General features: G+C 39.1%; 1 protein-coding gene across 4 annotated transcripts in view; it reads right to left on the bottom strand.

The window, feature by feature from the left end:
* LOC132822743 (extracellular sulfatase Sulf-2-like) overlaps nucleotides 1-15,450 on the bottom strand; it is a 309,760-nt gene that overhangs the window by 234,224 nt on the left and 60,086 nt on the right. For 2 of the 4 annotated variants that reach the window (XM_060836039.1, XM_060836037.1), the window contains exon 2: nucleotides 11,643-11,779. The exons of the other annotated variants lie outside the window; for them this stretch is intronic. The gene's annotated coding sequence lies outside the window, so the exon portion shown is untranslated. The remainder of the gene's footprint in view (nucleotides 1-11,642; nucleotides 11,780-15,450) is intronic. 4 annotated transcript variants of the gene reach the window in all.

Below are 15,450 nucleotides of genomic sequence, written 5' to 3' on the forward strand. Positions count from 1 at the left end.
AAACATTATGCTCAAAAGTACCAAAGTCCCTAGCATACTTAACACATTGCTCTCAATATGATGGATATGTATTAGAAAAATTGCCTGAAATCAATAATAATTCAGACACTGGAATAATTATTAGTGCTATGAACAACAGCAAATCAATTTGTTTTTAAAACAAAAAAGTAAGTTGTGAAAATGGTGAATTGTATCAAAGTAGTCTCATTAAAAATAAAGGAAATGGAAAGCAGAAATATCAAATACATTCAGTCTTAACATAGATCATACTTGACTATGTGATATGTTGAAGATTTCTGTGTCTTGAAAAACCCTGTTGAAATATATGAATGGAAAGGAGGAAAATATTCCTTGCCAAAATTGTAAGCCATGTATTTTAAGAAATACAAAAGCACGTTTTATTCCAGTTGCAAAGTCAAAAAAAAATCTCTGCTGCAAACTGTGGTGCACAATATTGAATGCTCCCAAAGCTTAATCCCAAAGGCACAAAACTGTTTGAGCTAATGAGCCATTCATTCCAAGTACAGCTGCACACAGTTCGTTCAAAACATTAAGTAAACGTGTAAGATCACATTCTGAATCACTAAACGGCATCAACATGTGCTGCCTGTTACAGTGAAAACAAGAGGTGTAGTAAAATTCATTGCATAGTTCCTATATTTATTTTCAGCAGTACAGATGCTGTTTTGGGTCCAAACAGGCATCTGTGTCTTGCATGCACATCTTTGGTGCCAGTCACAACAGCTGTTGGTGCAGGTTGGTCATTTGTGTGGGCATTTGGAGCATACAGATTGTGATCACAGGCAGCAAGTAATGCTGATTTACTCCAGAGGAACTATGTTCACCCTGAATACCTTTCCAAAACTGAACACTTAAATCACAATGGCCAACACTATCTTGCACTATACATAGAGTCATAGAGATGTACAGCATGGAAACAGACCCTTCGCTCCAACCCGTCCATGCTGACCAGATATCCCAACCCAATCTAGTCCCACCTGCCAGCACCCGGCCCATATCCCTCCAAACTCTTCCTATTCATATACCAATCCAAATGCCTCTTAAACGTTGCAATTGTACCAGCCTCCACCACATCCTCTGGCAGCTCATTCCATACACGTATCACCCTCTGCGTGAAACAGTTGCCCCTTAGGTCTCTTTTAGATCTTTCCTCTTTCATCCTAAACCCATGCCCACTCATTCTAGACTCCCCCACCCCAGTGAAAAGACTTTTCCTATTTATCCTATCCGTGCCCCTCAATTTTGTAAACTTCTATAAAGGTCACCCTTCAGCCTCCCCAACGCTCCAGGGAAAACAGCCCCAGTGTGTTCAACATCTCCCCATTGCTCAAATCCTCCAACCTTAGCAACATCCTTGTAAATCTTTTCTGAACCCTTTCAAGTTTCACAACATTAATAAAAGTTGAGGAGAAAGAACAGGAGGGAAGGAGATAACCAACACAGGCTTTTTTCTGACCAGGCTGTCTGGAAATCAGCTCATCCAACCAAGATATCTCTAAGCCCAGTCCCCCAAATCCTCATTCAAGAACTATATGTTTGACTATCCTACTAAAATGAAAGATACCTCAGAATAAACATTTCCAACAAAATTTATGGATTAAATCTAGCTGTATTGCATACGAAGGTCAACTTATCATTATTCTTTATTTGTTACTGTCTGTATTCCCTGTTCGATTGCCAGTAGTGCTTCAGTTCCTGTGCTTATAGTATGGCTGGTAGACAGCTGCTGGCTTTTGGTTGTTGGGATTACAAGATGACTTTGCAGAGCCTTCTGAAGCACCCCTGGTTGGAAATGGTTTGGTTTTGACTGAACCGCCTCAAATAATAGCAGTTCAGGCTGGCTGGACAGCAGATAACAGCACAGAAACTGGCAGAGCAGGCAGCGCTGTGAAAGCAAATGCTGTTCTCCTGGGAGAAGACAATAGGTTTAAGCTCCATGGAGCCACTGGGACTTTTCTTGACTGGTTCCTCAGCAACCCTCAATACAGTGAAGGGCATTATATTGGGAGATCCTGCAAGCTCTTTTGAATATTGATTACTACAGCCAAAGTTAATGGAAGCAGATTGAGCATACGTGGTAGTAGGCTGAGTTTTTGCTGACCTCAGTTTAGTTTCAACCATGGGAATCTCATGTTGGGTGGCTGTTCCTTACGTTGTAATGGAAGTACTGGCCTATCAGAGTTGACATTATGGTTATGTTTGCAATTGCACTCATTGAACTGGCAAGCAATTTAATGCTGGAAATGATAGGTTTCAAACTTTATGGAAAGCCATAGACAACATTGATGCTCGACTTTCTATAGTCTTTCTAACTGGCTTTACAATGAACTAAACAGTTGTATTAATAACCATTGTCTTTTTCTGCACATAATTCACTTAAATTCCTTATCCAAGTTTTTAAAGAGTAGAACTCATGTGCGATGTTACCATCTGGTGAGTTGGTACCTCTGCCTACCCTCTCCCTAACTCGGCTGCAAGCCACTCCCCATATGCCAATCTTGCCAATAAGTGACCTTTTTAGTTGTGCAGTGTCAGTATCTGAGATATTGGCTGTGAGACAATGAGTGTTTATGTTTCTTCATCAAAAGTCTCTTCTGCCTCCTCCACTTCATAACCCTGCAACATTGTCAGACCAGTCTGCACTTCTTAGGTATCTGAAAGTTGAAAAGTACAGGGATAGCATTGTATCAAGAGGAAGAAAGAAAGCACGATGTGAGTGTTATACCAACTGTTAGTTGCATATCAGGAGAGAATGTGGAATGTGGTGGAAAATAAATGTGAAGAGAGAAATTAATTTTAAGCATAACATCATTTTTGAAACTGTCAACCTTGCCACTGACACATTATTCTCTGTGTTGCAGTTGGGTGAGGGCTTGCAGCCACACGTGTTCCCACCATTAGGTGTAAGTGTCCACCACCAGAAGACAGCGAAGTGCATCAGAGTGTAATGCAATAGATTGGAGAGATGTGGCACCCATATTTAAACAGTTAACTAAGTATGCAACCCGAGAGATGTGGATGCATAGCCTGTAACAGCAGTAACTGCATGAGGATGAGATGAGGATGTGAATATTGCATACAATTCGTAATTATAGAGATTGTGGCTAGGCTAGTGATAATGAGTGTAGTATGTTGAACAGCAGGCAACGGTCTTCAGTGTTTTTTGTGGAAAAGCATATTTGAAAATGCATTCATCGGCTACTCATGTAATGTTATTGAACTCTGGCGGAAGTGCATCCAGCTCCTTGAGCTACATTGGTGGAATCAATTGTGACATCTATCTGCTCGTATTTCCTTCACAGTGGCTAAAGAACCTCATTCTCACTGCCATCAAGCTCCTTCATAGAGGACTCCTGTTCTACACTGGAATACTTTATCGTGACTTTCTCAAGTCAAACTCATTCCCAAACTCTTCTCCAGTCAAAACACACTGCTTTTAAAAAGATGCAATCTAACTTCAGTGAAGAGTAGCTTGAACTCTTATTTTGCTCTCAGATTTGTGTCCCTTATTCAATTGGGTAGTCACTCCTTACCTTACCTTACCTAACATTTAGCTAAGCGAATAGGTAGCATACTGTAGGTTAGTGTTCTCACTTGGCTGGATGATAGGTTCATGATGCACAATTACACCAATGTGGGTTCAATTCCCATACTGCTGAAGGCACCCGGAAGGCCCTGCTTTCTGCAATCTCCGAGGCATGCTGATCTTCACACTAAAAATTCAACACTAGCTGTGTGGACGTAATGAAGGTAATCCATAGTCCTCTGACAGTTATGGCAACTTTCTCTGTGTGTGGTTTGCATTAGAAGCAAAAGGCAGAATTTCGTCACAAACTGTGATCTCCACAAATGTTTTCAGGCCATACCAAATTTCAAAGGGAGGCTATTTAAATGAAAATCTGTTTTAAAACAAAAGTCAAAATTTTAAATAGTTCGGATTTGAACCTCTTACTTTGCGCTTACTAATTTAGAACTGAACATGAGGGGAGCATTGTGAAAGGCATGATAGAAATTTTAATATTATATTGTTTCAAGTAAATTGAGATCGACACCTTTCATCCTTGATGAGTTTGACCTTGGTTTATATTAACATAATTACAGTTGCTCTTGTGATTTGTAAGATCCTTCAGGAAATTTACGTAGCCAGCCTCAATCTGTTAGAATCATAGTCAGGGTCATACTGCATGGAAACAGACCCTTCAGTCCAACCTGTCCATGCCAACCATAATCCCAAACTAAACTAGTCTTCCCTGCCTGGGCTTGGCCCTCATCCCTCTAAACATTTCTTATTTATGTACCTATCCAAATGCCTTTTAAACATGGTAACTGTACATGCATCCACCACTTCCTCTGGAAGTTCATTCCGCACATAAACCATCCCTAGTCTTTTTTAAATTTTTCTCCTCTCACCTTAACTATATGTCCTCTGGTCTTGAAATCTTCACCTGAGGGCAAGACACTTGCCATTCATCTTATCTATATACTTTATAAACTTCTAAGGTCATCCCTCAATCTCCTATGCTCCATTAAAGAAAGGCCCCAGCCTCTCCTTTTAACTCAAACCTCCCATTCCAGTCAATATCCTGCTAAATCCCTACAGCTTAAAAATATCCTGCCAAAAGAAGGTGAACAGAACTGGATACAGACCTCCAGAAGAGGCCTCACTAACTACTAATTGATCAGCCCTATTCATTGAGCTGGTTAAGTCATACTGGAGATTGTTGCTAGAGTGGGTCAGTAGCAGATGCTGAGGGAACCAAAAGAGAAAAATGTGTTTGATCTCATCTTTAGCAATCTGCTAACACAAATGCATCTGTCCATGACAGTATCTGTAAGAGTGACCACTGCATAATCCTTGTGGAGATAAAGTCTTGTGTTCATATTGAGAATACCCTTGATCATGTTGTGTCACAATGTTCACTGGCATAAACTTTGAGCAGATCTAGCAACTCCAGACTGGGCATCCAGGAGGCCTTATGGGCCATTACAAGCAGCCAAATCATTCTTCAACAACACAACTTCATGGCCTGGCATATCAAGAGAAAGCGAGAATTGCAGATGCTGGAGAGTCAAGAGTCAAAAAGTGTGGCACTGAAAAAGTACAGGTCCGGCAGCATCTAAGGAGGAGAGTCATCATTTTGGACATAAGCCCTTCATCAGCAATGGTTCAGGAAACATCGACTCTCCTACTCCTTGGATGCTGCCTGACCTGCTGTGCTTTTCCAGCACCACAATTTTTCGACCCATATCCTTCACTCTACCATCACCAAAACAGGGGATCGACCTCAGTTCTTATAATAATGCAGGAGAGAATATCAGGAGCAGCACCAGGTTACCTAAGAAGTGTCAGCCTGGTAAAGCTACATCACAAGACTAGTTGGATGTCAAACAACAGAAACAGCATATGATAGGTAGAGTTAGGTGATTCCACAAACAATGGATCAGGTCAAATCTGTCCTGTCCTGCCACATGCAGTAGTTTAATGGCAGTGGACAGTTACAGATTTCACTAAAAGACTCCACCCTCAATGAAGGAGGAGCCTAGTACATCAGAGCATAAGGTAAGGTTGATACAGTCACAACTATCTTAACCCAGAAATAATCAAATGGATGTGCTATCTTGGCCTCCACTGATGTTCCACAAAAAGACCAGAATCTAATTAGCAAAGAACTTACTTTGCATTAGCCAAAACTACAACATATAAATCTATAATAATGAACACAATTCAGATTGAGGCGGCAATGGACACCAGCATTCCAAAGTGGGGATTGGTTTGCTGCAGAGAGCCTTTGGAGAGAGACTGTGATGCTTGTCTTTTTAACTTTGCTTCTTGTCTTAATGACTTATGATTAAACTGTGTATAGCTGTATTGTAACTTTTTTTCTTCATTTCTCTATTCTGTAATAAAGGATTGTACTTTAGGTACTCTGTGCCTAAGATGGTGCAGTAAGTAGTGACTTAGAAATTTTTCGCTGTACTCATTTTAGCATGTGACAAAGCTAATTCAATTCAATTCACAATTCAGAAGTTTGGATGCAGGATGAAACACCCATTAATCTGTAAATAAGACTGTTTCAAATTGGAAATATTTAATCTTTTTAACTGGATTATAACACAAAAACCTTTTAATTTTGATTGAATAACTTTTTTTTCACAATGCACTTTGCACACATCAATCCCTCTGGGCTTGTTCTACTTATATTAGCTGCAAGCTATTGGGAAGTTTTGCCTTGCTCACCTGCCTTTGGGAGTTGAAGATGAATTCTCTAGAGATTTTCTTGCCTTAGCCATAGTTGTATTTTTTTTTAAATATCTTGGTCTTTCCTAGAATAAGTCATAGTTTGTGAATGGAATAATGATGTGCAAGTTTTTACAGCTGTTTGAATAGGACAACCTGGCTGGTCGTTTCTTTGGATGGTTCTGCGTGACAGGAAACTAGCAGCTACATACAACAGTGTCAATCAAAAAAAATGTGTACATTTATTGACAAATTCCTCAAGGTTTGTGAAAAACAAAATCTTTGATTATAATGAATAAAAGTAATATCCACACACTGATAGAATAATAGAATCCCTACAGGGGAATTATAGGAGTATTGTTGTGTGGTAAGGTGGATTTTTCTGGGCACTCATCCTGAAAGTATGACTTTAGAAGTAATAAAAAGAATCAAAGTAGTCTGTAAGAAAGATTGACTTCAAATTTATAATTCATTAAATACAAAGAATTAACCACCAATAAAAGATTAATAAATATATTAATATGTTGCTACACTTTGAATGCTCTATGAAAGCAGTCTGACAATATTAAAAGATTCTTGAAAGCTTACATAGCAACAAATTACTGTACTGTACAATTCTGGCTGTTTAGGGCAAACTTTCAACTTTGGCACAGAATCTAATGAATCCAATCACCATCCATGGTGGTTCACTGACAATCAGACAAAATCAGTAGACTGGACAATCTGCTCCAAAAGGCTTCTGTTTAATCGCATAAATGAAGAAGGTTAACTATTTACAGTTGGTAAGTACTTATTCCATGTGTAAGAGATACCTATTGTTATTGGGGGTAGGTTGGGGAGTTAGGAGTTGTGATGGACTTGTATTGTTAAGCTTTAACTGAATTTTCTCTTAACACTTACAACACAATGTCCTCTGCTCCTAAACTTTAATTTAGATAAGTGTGAGGTGCAGCAATTTGGAAAGACAAATCATGGCAGGACTTACACACTTAATGGTAAGGTCATGGGGAATGTTGCTGAACAAAGAGACCTTGGAGTGCAGGTTCATAGCTCCTTGAAAGTGGGTCTCAGGTAGATAGGATAGTGAAGGCAGCGCTTTGTTTGCTTTCCTTTATTGGTCAGAGCATTGAGTTGGGAGGTCATGTTTCGAACATACATGTCATTGGTTAAGGCCATTTTTGGAATATTGTGTGCAATTCTGGTCTCTCTCCTACAGGAAGGATGTTGTGCAACTTGAAAGGGTTCAGGAAAGTTTTGCCAAGATGTTGCCAATGTTAGAGGATTTGAGCTACAGGGGGAAGCTGAATAGGCTGGGGCTATTTTCCTTGATGCATCAGAGACTGAAGGCTGATCTTATAGAGATTTATAAAATCATAAAGGGCATGGATAGGATAAATAGACAAGGTCTTTTCCCTTGGTTGTGGCAGTCCAAAACTAGAGGTTTATGGTGAGAGGGGAAAGATATAAAAGAGACCTAAGGGACAACGCAGAGGGTGGTGCATGTTGGAATGCGCTGCCAGAGGAAGTGGTAAAGGCTGGTACAATTACAACACTTGAAAGGCATCTGGATGGGTATATGAATAGGAAGGGTTTAGAGGGTTATGGGCTAAGTGTTAGCAAATGGGATTAGATTAATTAGGATATCTGGTTGGCATGAACAAGTTGAACCAAAAGGGTCTGTTTCTGTGTTGTACATCTCTAGGACTCTACGTTGTGGGGCTGTAGAAGTAAAGCTGTAAAGTTGGATGTATTAAATAAGCAAAAATCTAGTTCATCATTCTTATATTATCTCATCTATTTGGACACTGACTCTCATATTCCTTATTGCAGGGGCGTACACTTAAGTATGGCATCATGCTACAAAATGTACTGCCATGTAATTGACAACGAAAGGGTATTTACTTTCTGTTTCTTTTCTATTTTTTAGGCATGCTGAAGAATCACTTAATCAGTAAAGGGAGGATAACACAACAAGGCAGAATAGAGAGGGGAAGTGATGGTTACATTATAGGAATTTATATGCCAGAGTGCCCATGCACATCTTTCCTGTGCCTGAGGGTCTGGAGAGAGTTAAATTTCACATCCTTGCTTAAAATGAGCTGAGTATGAACACCTTCCAGTTGCATGAAAACAGAACCTGAAAATTCCGATGTAGTATTTTGAGTGACCTAGTTTCTAACCTGTACATAACTACAGATTAGAGAACCACCACAAAGTACATTCAAACATCAGGCATATCTACACCGACATTAGTGAGAAGACTCCTTCAGAGCTTAGATATTCCATATAGGTGCTGCTACAGAGCCCATAAAGTTGAAGCTCTAAGGTTCTCTGACTTGAAGCAGGTGGATTAAGTGATGAGAATTTAGTGGTTTATAGTTGCCCAGACAACAAAGATTTTTAAATAGGGGCATTCTACCTATTTAACACATACTTTCATAGAGAACTACAGTCTAACTAACTCTTAAAATGACTCTAGGCAGTCTGCTACCACTATTAATAGCACCTCCCCCACCACCAAAAGAGCTTGCACACACTTCAGACATTAAGCATTCTGTGGAAAGCTGTTTCCTAGTGTAATACCTGAACTTGTCTTTTGCCAGTTATGCTGATGTCGCTTTAACCTGGCTAATTGGGTGCCATTGATAACTTATTGGCTGGACAAAATGATTAGCGCAATGGAAACTTGAAGAACATGAATCAAGGAGTTAGAGGATCCAGCATGATGGATGCAGCATTGAAGGCCATAGTGATACAGATAGGTCCCCTTCCTTTGGAGCAGAAAGCTTAGGTACACACTTTCTAGATTAACCTCACTCAGAAACATCTATTCCTGAAGATCTGCAGGCTGTACTGTTTTTTGCAGTTCTGGTTTCTTCCCAAGTTCATCCAAGCTGTACAGATTTTTGAGGGCTCCCTTGCCGTGCTACTGTGGCTTTAGATTCCTCAAATGGGAAGCTCAGCAGCATTTCCAGTTCTATAATTCAGAACATCAATGAAATAGTCGATGCCCTCTTCAACCTTGTGGATCCTGTCAGCCTGAATGATTGCAGTGCCTTTTCATTCTGCTACACTTTTCCCAACAGGGCAAGTGTTTGTCCTAGGAATAAAACATCAGTGGCCTGCTTACAAATAAGGGCATTGCAAATTTACCTTGTGGTAGGTTAGTGAGTATGTAATAGAGAAGCAGATGGCAACTGCATCATTGACTGCCACTGGTCAGCTCACCATTTATTGCAAATCTCAAATATTACTTCATTAGTAAATCTAACTACATTGAACACAGATTAATAAAAGGTGGTTGTTGTAGAAAATTTAACCAAGGTCCATGATCACAGCTTGTGTGCAGAGACTGCACTGGGTGCAGATGAACCTCATTGCTATCCATCCTTTCATCTTCCCTGCCTCAATATGTCACTGGAATATAGAATTCACCATCAAAAGTGTGTCAGAATTGGTGACTGAATTATAAACATGACAAATGAGCTGAATGATTGCCTTCATCCAAAGTAATGATTTTGTTAATGACACTAGTTATTTTCTATGACAAGATTTGGACTGGAGCAGTCAAAATCTTGCAGTCAGTCGGTTATCCTTACCTCCAGGTGTTAAATTGTTGCTGCCATTGCAAACATCTGACTAGAAAGCAAAAACAAAAGCACTCCCAAAAGATTCATTCCAATTCAGTAAATGTGACTGCATGTTACATCTCAAACTTGGAATTGACCTACTAGCAAGTATGTAAGAAATAGAAGTGGGCAGAAATCATACACCTTTGCCCTGACATTCAATACATTTGGGTCTGATCCTCTGCCAGAACTCCTGTCCACACCACATGCTCCTCAATTCAGTGAAAGACAGAATTCCTCAAACAGAAGAATGTTGAAACACCGGGAAAAACCAATGAGTCTCTGTCCATCTCTATCTAACTTTCTTAGCATATACTTCTATTCTTTTATCCCTCATGCATTTCTAGCTTTCCTTTCCAAAGGTATCTCTATCAAATGCTCCAATTACTCCTTGAGATTGTACATTTCACATTCTTAGTCTCTCAACACTCTTGAAATAAAAAATATTTCTTCCGAATGCCCTTTTGGATTTATTACATAACTATTTTTCATTGATGTTCTTTATATTTCCTCTCTCATCTCTACTCTAGAAATATTTATATTTTAGTTCATGAAATGGTTTCAGAAGTTAAAGACCTTTAATGGTTCAGCCTCAACCTTTTTTGCTAAGGAAAGAATGCCAGCCTGAATATTCCAGTCCTGTATCATCCTTGTCAGACCTTCACTAATTTTATAAGCTGGAGACTAGAACTGTGCAAAGTATGGCCTAATAAAAATGCTAAACAAGTGCATCAGGAATTCCTCAGTTTTCAATTCTTTAAACTAAAATAAATCTCAGTACTTGGCTTAGATCATAGAGAAGTACTGCACAGAAACAGACCCTTCAGTCAAACTTGTCCATGCTAACCAGATATCCCAAACCAATCTAGTCCCACCTGCCAGCATCCGGCCCTTATCCCTCCAAACCCTTCCTATTCATATACTCATCCATATGCCTTTTAAATGCTGCAATCATACCAGCTTCCACCACTTCTTCTGGCAGCTCATTCCATACACGTACGACCCTCTGCGTGAAAATATTGCCCCTTAGGTCTCTCTTACATCTTTCCCCTCTCACCCTAAACCTATGCCCTCTAGTTCTGGACTCCCCCACCCCAGGGAGAAGATTTTGTCTATTTATCCTATCCATGCCCTTCATGATTTTATAAACCCCTATAAGGTCACCTGCTCAGCCTCTGACACTTTAGGGAAAACAGCCCCACCCTATTCAACCTCTCCCTATTGCTCAAATCCTCCAACCCTGGCACCATTCTTATAAATCTTTTTTGAACCCTTTCAAGTTTCATTTCATTTCATTTAAGCCTAATTTTACATAGGTTTTTTTTTAAAGAGCTGATTTTACAGAAATGATGAAAACAATAAGATGTAGGAATAAAATTGATTGTAACTTTTGTATGGAAACCTCCTGTGATTATTGTGCAATCCTCAGATTTCAGTAGACTACAAGCCAACTACAAGAAAGTAGGGGTTGGGCAAGCAGCTTACATATATTGCACAATAATTTACTTGCAAGAACAGGCCAGAGAGAGTTTCCTAACTTTCTTGTGCTTACACTGAAAAACATTCATTTTGCATAGTGTTTCCAACAGAGCATTCACAATTCAGTTTTTGAGGGAATTAACTTTGTATTTGCTGCCAGACAATTTCCCATGTCATTCAAAAACTAAATGATGATAAATCTTCCATCTACTTGTTATTTTGTTCACACAACCCTGTGATTTGATACATGTCATTTTCCATTAAACACTTCTTACCTTCAGTGCTTTCACCCTTGAGTGGGGAAGGAGGGGTCCTGGAACTGGTCACTTTGTTACAGCTTCATTATTCAAGCGGCATAGAAAGTGTATGTCCGCAAGAACATTATATATGAAGTCTGATTCCAATGCGTATTCTGCAAGAGATCAATTGCAAAGACATAAAGGAACCATAGTTTGATTATTCAAACTGGTTACATTCCATAAGCAGACCCAATTGGATTACTGGATTTTGCTTAATACACTACTGATTGACAAATCAAAATGTGAAATTCTTCCAGCTGAGGATTCCCATACGAGAGAAGAATGTTAGCTGCAAAATTAGCACCGCACAAAGGATTCCGACATTTGGCTTGCAAAGGGAAAAGGACATTTAATTGACAATAGATTAATTTATAGTGGCCAGGCACGAGGCAGAATTGAAAGAAAGCCGAAGCCAGGGCCACTAGCGTGCACGGACATTCTGAACTATCTTAAATATTGGGCAAGGTCAGTTTCTATTTTTAAATTTGTAAAAGATCACAGGATACCACTTCAGCAGCCCGATGGGAGCAAGAAACTTAGGGAGGCATGGTAGGGAAATCATTACAAAACACTAAAGTAAAATAAAATGTCAACACAGGCAGAACTTGGAATTTCTTTCAGTTTTATCAATAAATATAATTTAGTTTGGGGCATTGTTTGTAATTGCACAATTCAAAGAATTAATATATTATACATTTCTAATAGCACAAGACACAGTAAGAATTCAGACATTGCTATTGGTCTATTTTCTTCTAAGAATCACAAACCCAAATTATTAACAGGTTTTATTTTTTAACCAATGCTGAAGCATTCCACATTCATTTTTCTACTCATGAGACACCTTTATAACAGATTTTTACTTCCATACATTCAAGGGTCTTCATACTCAGCACTGTTGTCAGATTTCTCCAGTTTCCTCATTTCCCCTCCCCCCACCTTGTCTCAGTCGGTTCCCTCAGCTCAGCACCGCCCTCCTGGCCTGCGGTCTTCTTCCTGACCTCTCCGCCCCCGCCCCACTCCGGCCTATCACCCTCACCTTGACCTCCTTCCATATATCCCACCTCCATCGCCCCTCCCCCAAGTCCCTCCTCCCTACCTTTTATCTTAGCCTGCTTGGCTACTCTCTCTCATTCCTGATGAAGGGCTTACGCTCGAAACGTCGAATTCTCTATTCCTGAGATGCTGCCTGGCCTGCTGTGCTCTCCAGCATCTGCAGACCTCATTTTTTACTGTTGTATAATCATTTAGAATGAATGTGATAAGTTTTTCTTTAAACTAAAAAGCCGTAAGTGATTGAAAACTGTCATATCTAAAAACTCTCATGCTAATATCAAAAATCTGTAAGAGCTTCTTTTGATAAATGAAAGCTATCAAAAATGCAACCACCAAAGCATTGGAGGATGAAATAATCTCTGCCGCATGCAAAAGCACATAGACTGGATAGAAAAATGTCAAGGATCAAAATTAACTCAAAAATCTATATGGTGGTTAAGACCTATCACTGAGAACCTGGAATAGAAGATAACCTCTGAAAATAACCTTTCAAAGGTTTACTTGCTAATGAAAATACATTGATTCTGAAAAGGAACATTTGGGTTAAGTTATAAATGGAGGTAGATTTTGGGATCCTCTGCATTACATTTTTCAGACCTTCTCCCCTCCATTTTATTCTGTATATTTGCAAACCAAACAGCTGTGAAAATGCTAAAGTTCTTCATGAATTATTACACAAGAAATGCTTTCTTTGTAACAAATTGGAGCAAAAGGAAATCAACATTCTTTGTTAGCTTTCAGTTGGCTTACCCCATAAACTTCCAAGAAAGCTGAAACCCAGCTATTGTTCAGAATTAGGCTGAAACACATTTCGCTGTCAGATATACACAATTATTTCATGACACACAGAGTTAAAATGGTTCCCTGTCAAGTATTTGATGCATGTGGCCCAGATAAGCAGTATAATTTATCAGAATCTTCAGCATTAGTATAAAAGACCCGATTTCAGAAAAATATGCAACATTATAATGGATATATTATAAGGGAAATTAAGCTTCACAGATGAGAGTCTAATAACATTAAAAAAGGAAATATTGAGACACTTTGAAGCTTTATTAAATGGTGGCGTCAATAAAAGATATAGGAAGATTATGAAGAATTAACAGAATTTAAGATAGTACAACCTATATTTGGAACAGGCCTTTTAGACAGAACAACCATAGTCATATTCTCCAAATATCATGTATTGTAATCATTGTTCTCATGGGTGATTTTGAAAGGTCATTTCTGTAAGGAATATCATTGTTTATAGTAACTTTATGAATATAATTTCTATGCAAGCAGATGAATGATCAGATCATCTAAAAAGGGAAGAAGCGAAAGCACTGGGCAGCAAATAAAATCATTTGCGATGAAAGGAGTGGGGGGGGGGGTAAAGACTGAAGATACAGTTAAAGAGAAAGGTTTCTTGGAAGCTTTTGAAAGCAGGGAGATAGTCATGGGCATCATTGCTTTTGGAGGAGTTATGGAGGACTGTCGTCTTGAATATTGCAAGTAGCTATCTCGAATAAATTGATTATATCTTCATATGTTTCCAAAAACACTGCAATTCTGAGACAGTTTCTGAAGTTACGCTGGAAATTAAAGGCTTCATTTTCATCTGAAATACTCCCCCTCTATTTAGTTAAGGGATTACCTTATTTTAAAATAAAATGATTGAGAGGAGTTATAGATTACATAGTGATATCTCAATGCACAGTTTCAGTTTCTAAAATTATATCCCAAACATCAGGATCCATCTAGTAATACTTAAGGACTGAATGTTATTTTTTCCTGAGGTTTTGATTCCTTGGCTTAGAAATTGGATCATGTCCAAATTGTAGTGTGATCCTAGTGCAGTGCATACTACATGCTAACGAGAACAATGACAGAATCACTGTAAATAGGTCCACCGAAATCATTAACATAGTACTGAGGGAGTAGCAAGATCAGCCAGCATGGATACTGGCAGAGAACCTCAGGAGAGACTAGAGGGAAGAGGGAGGAGGGAGGAAAGCAGTCAAGAGGGCTGGCAGTTATGTACTTGTACCATAAGATGAGTACATCCACAGTCCTCAGCAAGCACTTCAAAGTTATAAAGATGGACCTCTGCCTTTCAAATTTCCAGGCTCTCCTTTATTAATGCAGCCTTTGATTACTATCAGAAACTTCACGACAGAACCTAAAGTATCATTTGTGCATAAATGCTTTTACTAGTTTCTAGGCAGTCTTGGTCGGTGCCACAGCTTTAAACTACGCCTAAATTTAATCCATCTCAAAGAACAGATGAAAACAAGTGCAGAACCAAATCACAGAATGATTTCAATAATGAAGGAGACCATTCAGCTCCAATTCTTGTTGAATCTCTAGAAGAGCTACTCAACTAGTGCCATGTTTTCCTTGTAGCCCTACAGTCTTCCCTTCTCATAATTCAATTCTCTTTAGAAAATCATGATTAAATCTGCCTACATCACACACCCAAGCAATGCAATTCAGATGATAACATGTGCATACAAAACATTTCCTTCACGCTGCGTTTGCTCATCAGCTTATATTGGCGTCTCCAGTTCTCAACCTTTCCACTAATAACACTACACATGATGGGCTTCTGGGTGCAGACTTCTGCTTATAATCTTTCCACAAAGTGCATCTTTCCTCCAGTTGTTTGAAGGAAGCTAATGTCAAAGACTCAATAAAAATGAAATAAGCAGATTCTTCATTGAAAGGTTCAGGGATGTCATTCTGGTAACCC

Source organism: Hemiscyllium ocellatum, chromosome 15 (assembly GCF_020745735.1).
Source record: "Hemiscyllium ocellatum isolate sHemOce1 chromosome 15, sHemOce1.pat.X.cur, whole genome shotgun sequence".
NCBI lineage: Eukaryota > Metazoa > Chordata > Chondrichthyes > Orectolobiformes > Hemiscylliidae > Hemiscyllium > Hemiscyllium ocellatum.